General features: G+C 42.8%; 1 long non-coding RNA gene across 1 annotated transcript in view; it reads left to right on the forward strand.

Moving 5' to 3' along the window:
- LOC104863479 overlaps positions 1-6545 on the forward strand; it is a 17822-nt gene that overhangs the window by 362 nt on the left and 10915 nt on the right. The window contains exon 2 of the long non-coding RNA XR_780587.2: positions 65-248. This is a non-coding gene — a long non-coding RNA (uncharacterized LOC104863479). The remainder of the gene's footprint in view (positions 1-64; positions 249-6545) is intronic.

Genomic DNA, 6545 nt, shown 5'->3' on the forward strand with positions numbered 1-6545 from the left:
CGGGGCGGGGCCGAGCGCCAGGTGCTTCTCCCTCGGCCGCAGCAACGTGAGCGTTCACCTACAGCCTCCCAAGGGCCGCTCCCATCCAGGTGCTGCTGCCTGGGGCTTCTGCGCTGCCAAGGTGAATCGAAAGGATTGCTCGCGTTTGTATAAGGCTTACTGCATATCGGCCACTCTTCTAAATGCCTTACATCCTTTCCCTGCTTTACTCCTCCTAACAAGGCTACATACGTCTCACCATTTTACAGGTAAGGACCACTGAGGCACCGAGACAGTGCCAAGGTCACAGAGATAGCAAATTGGTGAGTCAAAGCCTTAGCTCTTCAATGCACTGTGCTGCCTTTGGAAAAGAAGTACTGTGTGGAGGAAAGAGAGGAAGAAAAGACCGCCCTGTGTTAGAAATGAAAGGGAACGTGTGTGCCCGGTGTGGGGCGCATGCCTGTAATCCCAGTACTCGGGAGGCCATTTAGGGTTTACTTTCCGGTCGGAGAGACAGACTAAAAAGCAACAGGCGGAAAGCTGAGAGTTAAGGCTAGCGTGGGCTACATATGGAGACCCTGTCTCAAACACCCCCACTCCTCTAAAAACAAAAAAACAAAACAAAACAAAAATAAAAAACAAAAGAGGAGGCATGATATCCAGTCAGGCCCAGTCAGGGTCGTGGGTGGTATTTGTTCTGGATCTTGAAGGAAAGATAGGATTTTAACGAGGGCAGATGAAATTCTGGAGAAAGACCCACTCATAAGGATACCTACTGCCTGTGGAATAGTGATGGGGAAATAAATGCACGACTATTTCCTGGCTTGAGATCAGAGCTGGATTATTGCAAAACATGCTCATCAACTACTCATCCTTTTCTATAACGCTCTTTAATCTAAGTTATGTTCTCAACCCACTTTCATCACCGTAATGCAATAGCTAAGTTACAAGTTATTATGAGGCAGTTAGACAAAACTGGGCCCTCAGTATAGAAAAACAATTGAGGCACAGTCACTAGTTAACGTTATAAAAAGAGAGATAGTACTATACCCACCCATTAGGAATAAATAACAGTGATTGATATCCTAAATAGGTATCTATCAACAGGTAGGGAACCAAGACCTTAACCCATCCCTTCTAGGAAAGGTCCCTGACCTATCTTATTGGTTGATCATATTTTTGTCCCACCTTGTACCCACCTTGTGATTTCCACTTGGTTCAATATTACGTAAACAACTGTGCTTGTAATCTTACTAAGTGACTATAGTTTTGTCCCACCTTGGACCTGCCTCACCTTGTGACTTTGCTCTATAATCCCCCCACCCCAGGAAACAGGGTCCCCTGGACAACTCACTTTCTGGTCCCCCTTCTGTTTCTCTTAGAAGCTGTCTTTCTCTATAAATTTTTCCTACTCTTGACCTCTGTTGTTCCTAGAATTCATTCTTCGATTTTAGAGAACACAAATTCGCCATGTCCAGACATCTAGCAGGTTTGGAGTTATATTTCCCTTACATTATTTGGATTATCTGGAGGTCCTATATCATACACCATGTATCAAAACTGTCTGACAGACTGTTTCCATCAATCTCTAAGATAGTTTAAAATGAGTAACAGCTCAATATCTTAAATGTCAACAAATGACAGTGGACAAATGAATTGAAGTTTTGGGATTTGTACCTGTCAAGCCTTCCTATTCTTTTCTGTCCCATTAAATCTCATGCAGTTAGGTCTACAAAATCCAGAAAATTGACACATACATATGCATATTTGATACAAGAAAGTAGAAAAGTTAGCAGTGTCCATATCTTTCCCTTTTCTCTTTGGAAAAATGAAAATGGATATGGGGGAGAGGAGGTGAAATAGGAAATAGAGCATAAACATTTTTTTCCTTCACATTTTTATGTGTATTAGTGTTACCGGGTACTATAGTGACCAGTCGGTCCTTTCCAGGCTCTTACTGTCCTGTTCAAAGAATTGGGCAGATCAGTGAAAGTGAAAGTTTAATGTTCAAGGCAAAAGAATCACAGAAGTGCTCTGCACAGTGAGTGTGGGCTGGTGAATAAGGTTTACATCAGCCATAGCTTAGTAGCCACCATCTTATATATTCCCCCTCTGACTTCAGCTCTAAATCAGCCCATCAAAAACCTGCCTGAGCTCATACCAGAAGGTTGTTATCAGGTACAGGGCTTGGCTTGATTGTGTGAAGAGCTGCCAGCAGAAGTGAAGACAGGATTATCTGGTATCAGGTGCAGGGTTCTGGAGCTGCTGCTCTGCCCCATTGTTAACAAATCTCCATGACCCACAGGTCTTGCCCAATCGCCAGCCATGTTGCCACACCTTAGACTCTTGCCTCAGTATGTTTGCATGTTTGCAAAGAAAGGCAGACTTTTAAAAACACAAAGATATAGCCGGGCGTCGTGGCACACGCCTGTAATCCCAGCACTCGGGAGGCTGAGGCAGGAGGATCCCTATGAGTTCAAGACCAGCCCAGACTACATAGTGAGTTCCAGGTCAGTCTCAGCTACATAGTGAGACCCTGTCTCAAAGATAAATAAATACACAAAGATTTTAAAACAATCAGAGAGAAACTAATAGATTTGGAAAGCATAGGTTATTGGTGTCCCTAAAGCTAAGTTATTAAATGGAATAGAAGAATTCAGAACATAACAATGAAAAGTCTTCCCTAAAATGAGGAATTCCTCTATAGCTTAAAAAATAGAAACATCCAGGCATGATGGCACATGCCAGTAATCCCAGCACTTGGGAGATTAAGGCAACTTCCCCTGCATGTTTGAGGCCAACCTGGGCTACATAGGGAATTCAAGACCAGTTTAGGATACATATAGTAAGACCCTGCCTCAAACAAACAAACGAAAAGATAAAAAGTTTTAGAAAAAGGATAATGAAGAGTGGTACGAACTCAACAGAACAGGTTCATTGTATAACAAACCTGAGAGACCACTCTGGCACTAGAGACCAGGCCAGCAACTGTTGCACCGTCTGTGGGGTCTTTTGTAGGGTCATGGGGCAGGAGGAGTTCAGTGAGAGAAAGTTGTGCCTACCTGCCCAGAACAAGGTTTGAGAGACCACGAGAGGTAATGGTTGCCCAAGCACAAGGCTTGGGAAAGTGTAGGGAGTAGTGGCTGCTATCAATAGCAGGGTTGATGGTGTTATGAGCCTTGCAGTGCAGCTGTGCTGGCAGGGGCCATTTAGAGGGGTCCGGATCAGGTTGGCAGTGATTGGATTCCTTCAGGGGGAGGGCCTTTCAAGTTAGGAATAAAAGCACACAGCTCCTCCACACTGGTGTGTCTGTGTGTACAGGAGCTAGTCTTGCAAGAGTATTTAAGCCTCGTTTTCACTGCCTCCTGAGTCTAATATTTTTGGGTCTGGACAAGTAAATTCATTTCTCACATGGGATCAAACATTTTTAGGGTTCTTGTTGTTGTTGGTGGTGGTGGTGGTGGTGGTGGTGTGTGTGTGTGTGTGTGTGTGCGTGCGTGCAGATGTGTGTGCAGGGGCTGAACCTGTCTTTGGGCTGGGTCTGAGAAATTCCCAAAGTTAAAATGAGGAATTTAACCCATCCTTTGCATGTCAGATTCATTAATTCCCATGACAGGAGAATTTTTAGGACAGGTCAGAGAGAGGCCAAAGAAGGGTTTATTAGACAGGGGTAGAATTATAGGATGCACTCCAGAGAGGAGTGGGCTTAGAGAAATTAGACTCATTACAGTTTGGAATGGGAAACACTTATACTTTTTTTTGGTGGGGGTGAAAAGCCTGTGAAAAAGTGGCCAAACATACCCCCAACATCCACAGGCATGGGAAAGCTTTTTTTTTGTTTTTTGGTTAAACTCAGGTTTAGTGATAGGTCTGGTAGGGAAAGAGTATAAATCTAACCAAATGAAATGTTGCCATGAGTTGTCTTTATCTTCTCAGACTTCTGTTCTTTACTTTCTTAATTGAGTCAATTTATAGCCTTTTGGTGTTGGGTCATCTTGGGAAACTTCAGCGGAGTCCTGGAAGTTGCAGTCTTCTTAAAAGTACAATTTTCATTATGATTTCTTTTTTTTTTTTTTTGATACCGGGGATCAAACTCAGGTCCTTGTGGTTGCGAAGGCAGGCAGCGGAACCACTGAGCCAAATCCCCAGGCCTCATTATTATCCCATCTCAAACCCAGGCCCTTACACATGCTAGGCAAGTGTGGTTGGCCACTTAGATTCATATGCTCAGGTTCATCTGCTCGCTGCTGACCAAATCAAAGGAGACCATGTATTTAGGTAAAAGGAAAAAAGATTTATTCAAAGCTAGCTCTGAGGTTCCATTTGACCCAGCTGTTTTTTCCCTTCTTGGTATCTCCCCAAAAGAATTAAAAGCATCTTACCACAGCGATATGTGCACACCCATGTTTATAGCAGCACAGTTTATAATAGCTAAATCTTGGAAACAGCCCAAATGCCCATCAGCCGATGAGTGGATAAAGAAGACGTGGTCTTTTTTATACAATGGAATACTACCCTGCCGTAAAGAAGGATGAGCTTGAGACACGTAAAGCTAAATGGATGGACCTTGAGACGATACTCTTAAGAGAAATAAATTGCACACATGTTTAAACACTGCATTGTTTCTCTGGTGTGAGAAAATGAAAGTTGAAATTAGAACTGAAATATATGCTAGATATTTGGAAATGGGAAGAAAATATTCAAATGGGGAGGGGAACAAAGGAGAGGGAAGGAGAAAGGGGAAGGGACAAAAAAGTAAAAATAGAAGGAAAAAATGGAAACAAAGCTTTTGTATAAAAGGAGGGGAAAGGGGTTTGGGGGATGGGAAAAAAAGAGGCAGGTTATATCATGCACAGGTATAAATTCCCTATGTTGAGTATTATCATCATATATATATATAAATATACCAATACATGTTTTCCTCAAAAAACAAAAACAAAGCTAGCTCTGAGGAGATGGAAAAGCCCATTTGCCTCAAATCACCATCTCCCCTTGTGTAGGTGTATTGTTGGCTCTTTTATAATAGGAAGAGTATAGGAAAGAATACAGTGGATCACAGACATTTTCAGACTAATTCCATCCTTTCCTAGATTTATACCCCTTCCTCCCTTGCCTAAGGAAATGAAGTTGGGCTTGATCTCTTGGTGCCGGGATCTGTATATTCTGTCCATTCCTCTGGGTGAGGAGAGGTGCGGGAGCCATTTATGCCCTAGGCATGAGGAAGTTTGGAAGCCACTGGATTCCAAAGGAAAATTTTCTAACTTTAGAGTCCCATTTTTCCATGCAGGTTACACACACACTTTACCCCTGAGCTACATTCCCAGCCCTTGAGTCCTTAGATGTCTCTTACTTTGTCTTCATTTTTGATTGACAGTTTGGGAAGGTATAGAATTCTGATAAGCTCTTTCTTTAACCAAACTTTATATAGGCACCTCTGAGCCATCTTTTCAACTAGTCCTCATTCCCAAATCCCATCCTTAGGGTTTTTGTGCCTTAGAACAAGTTTCTCTTACTTTGCCTGGTTTTAGAGCAAGAATCCTTGCTAAGTTGGTATAGTAAGAACCCCACCCATCCTAGATATCTGATCACCATTAATATCTGATCATGTTCTTCCCTACCCTTAATGCCCAAGTCCTTGGCCTACATTTAGCAAGAATCCCGGTAGCCCAATTTACTAAGAGTCCTCTTAACCTTCAGTTATACTCTTAGAGTTTCCCATCCACTGACCTGTCACACTGCTCGTGGGTAGTAGATTCTCAGCTGTTTTACTTCTTTGTGTTGTATTCAGAATCAAGCTCAGTTTTATTGACTCTTACGCCTATAGTGATGGTACTGAATAAAATCTGTCCTTATTGACTTAAGTAGCATCTGGCTCTGTATCTTTTCAATAAGGACCAAATACTTTTTCCCCCTCACAATTTTGAAAACATTGCAAGTCTCATTCCTTTAAAGGAAGCTGTTTTGTTTTTTCATTTTCTCTTTGGTTCCAGGGATCAAACTCAGGACCTTGTGCTTATGAGGCAGGCGTGGTGCCACTGAGCTAAATCCCTGGCTGCATTTTCTCTTTGGACACCTCTTTGCCTCCTCAACTTCCTGTGGTGAGAGCTAGCCTGAGCTTCCTCTATGTGGGCCTTTTTTCCATTAGGCCTGTCCCTTAGCCTGCGCTCTATGATAGCAGGGGGATCATGATGTTAGGCACGCTTCTCGTAGGCTGGGAATAGGCAGGAAGTCTGGTGGCCTTTGGAAGAGACCCCATCCCGAGGTTGGGAGGCATTGCATGAATTAGTCCTGAGTAAAAGCCGCTGCTCCCTTACCTCATCTACTTTTCATACAAATCTGATTTGCCTTCTATCAGCAGAATATCCCTCCAAAGCCCTCCCCTAGCAAATTCCGACTGTTTTTAGAGAGTGGCAAAAGGAACCAGCACCGAGTACCCTTACAGGGAGGGAGGAATAAAAACTCAACTCTCAGCTTTTTTAAAAAAAGGTTATTTAAAATGCAACACTTTAACAGCTTACCTGACATTTAGCTTAAATCTCACTTTTTTTTTTTTTTTTTTTTTTTGT

This window comes from Fukomys damarensis, unplaced genomic scaffold (genome assembly GCF_012274545.1).
Source record: "Fukomys damarensis isolate Sample0158 unplaced genomic scaffold, DMR_v1.0_HiC HiC_scaffold_23, whole genome shotgun sequence".
NCBI lineage: Eukaryota > Metazoa > Chordata > Mammalia > Rodentia > Bathyergidae > Fukomys > Fukomys damarensis.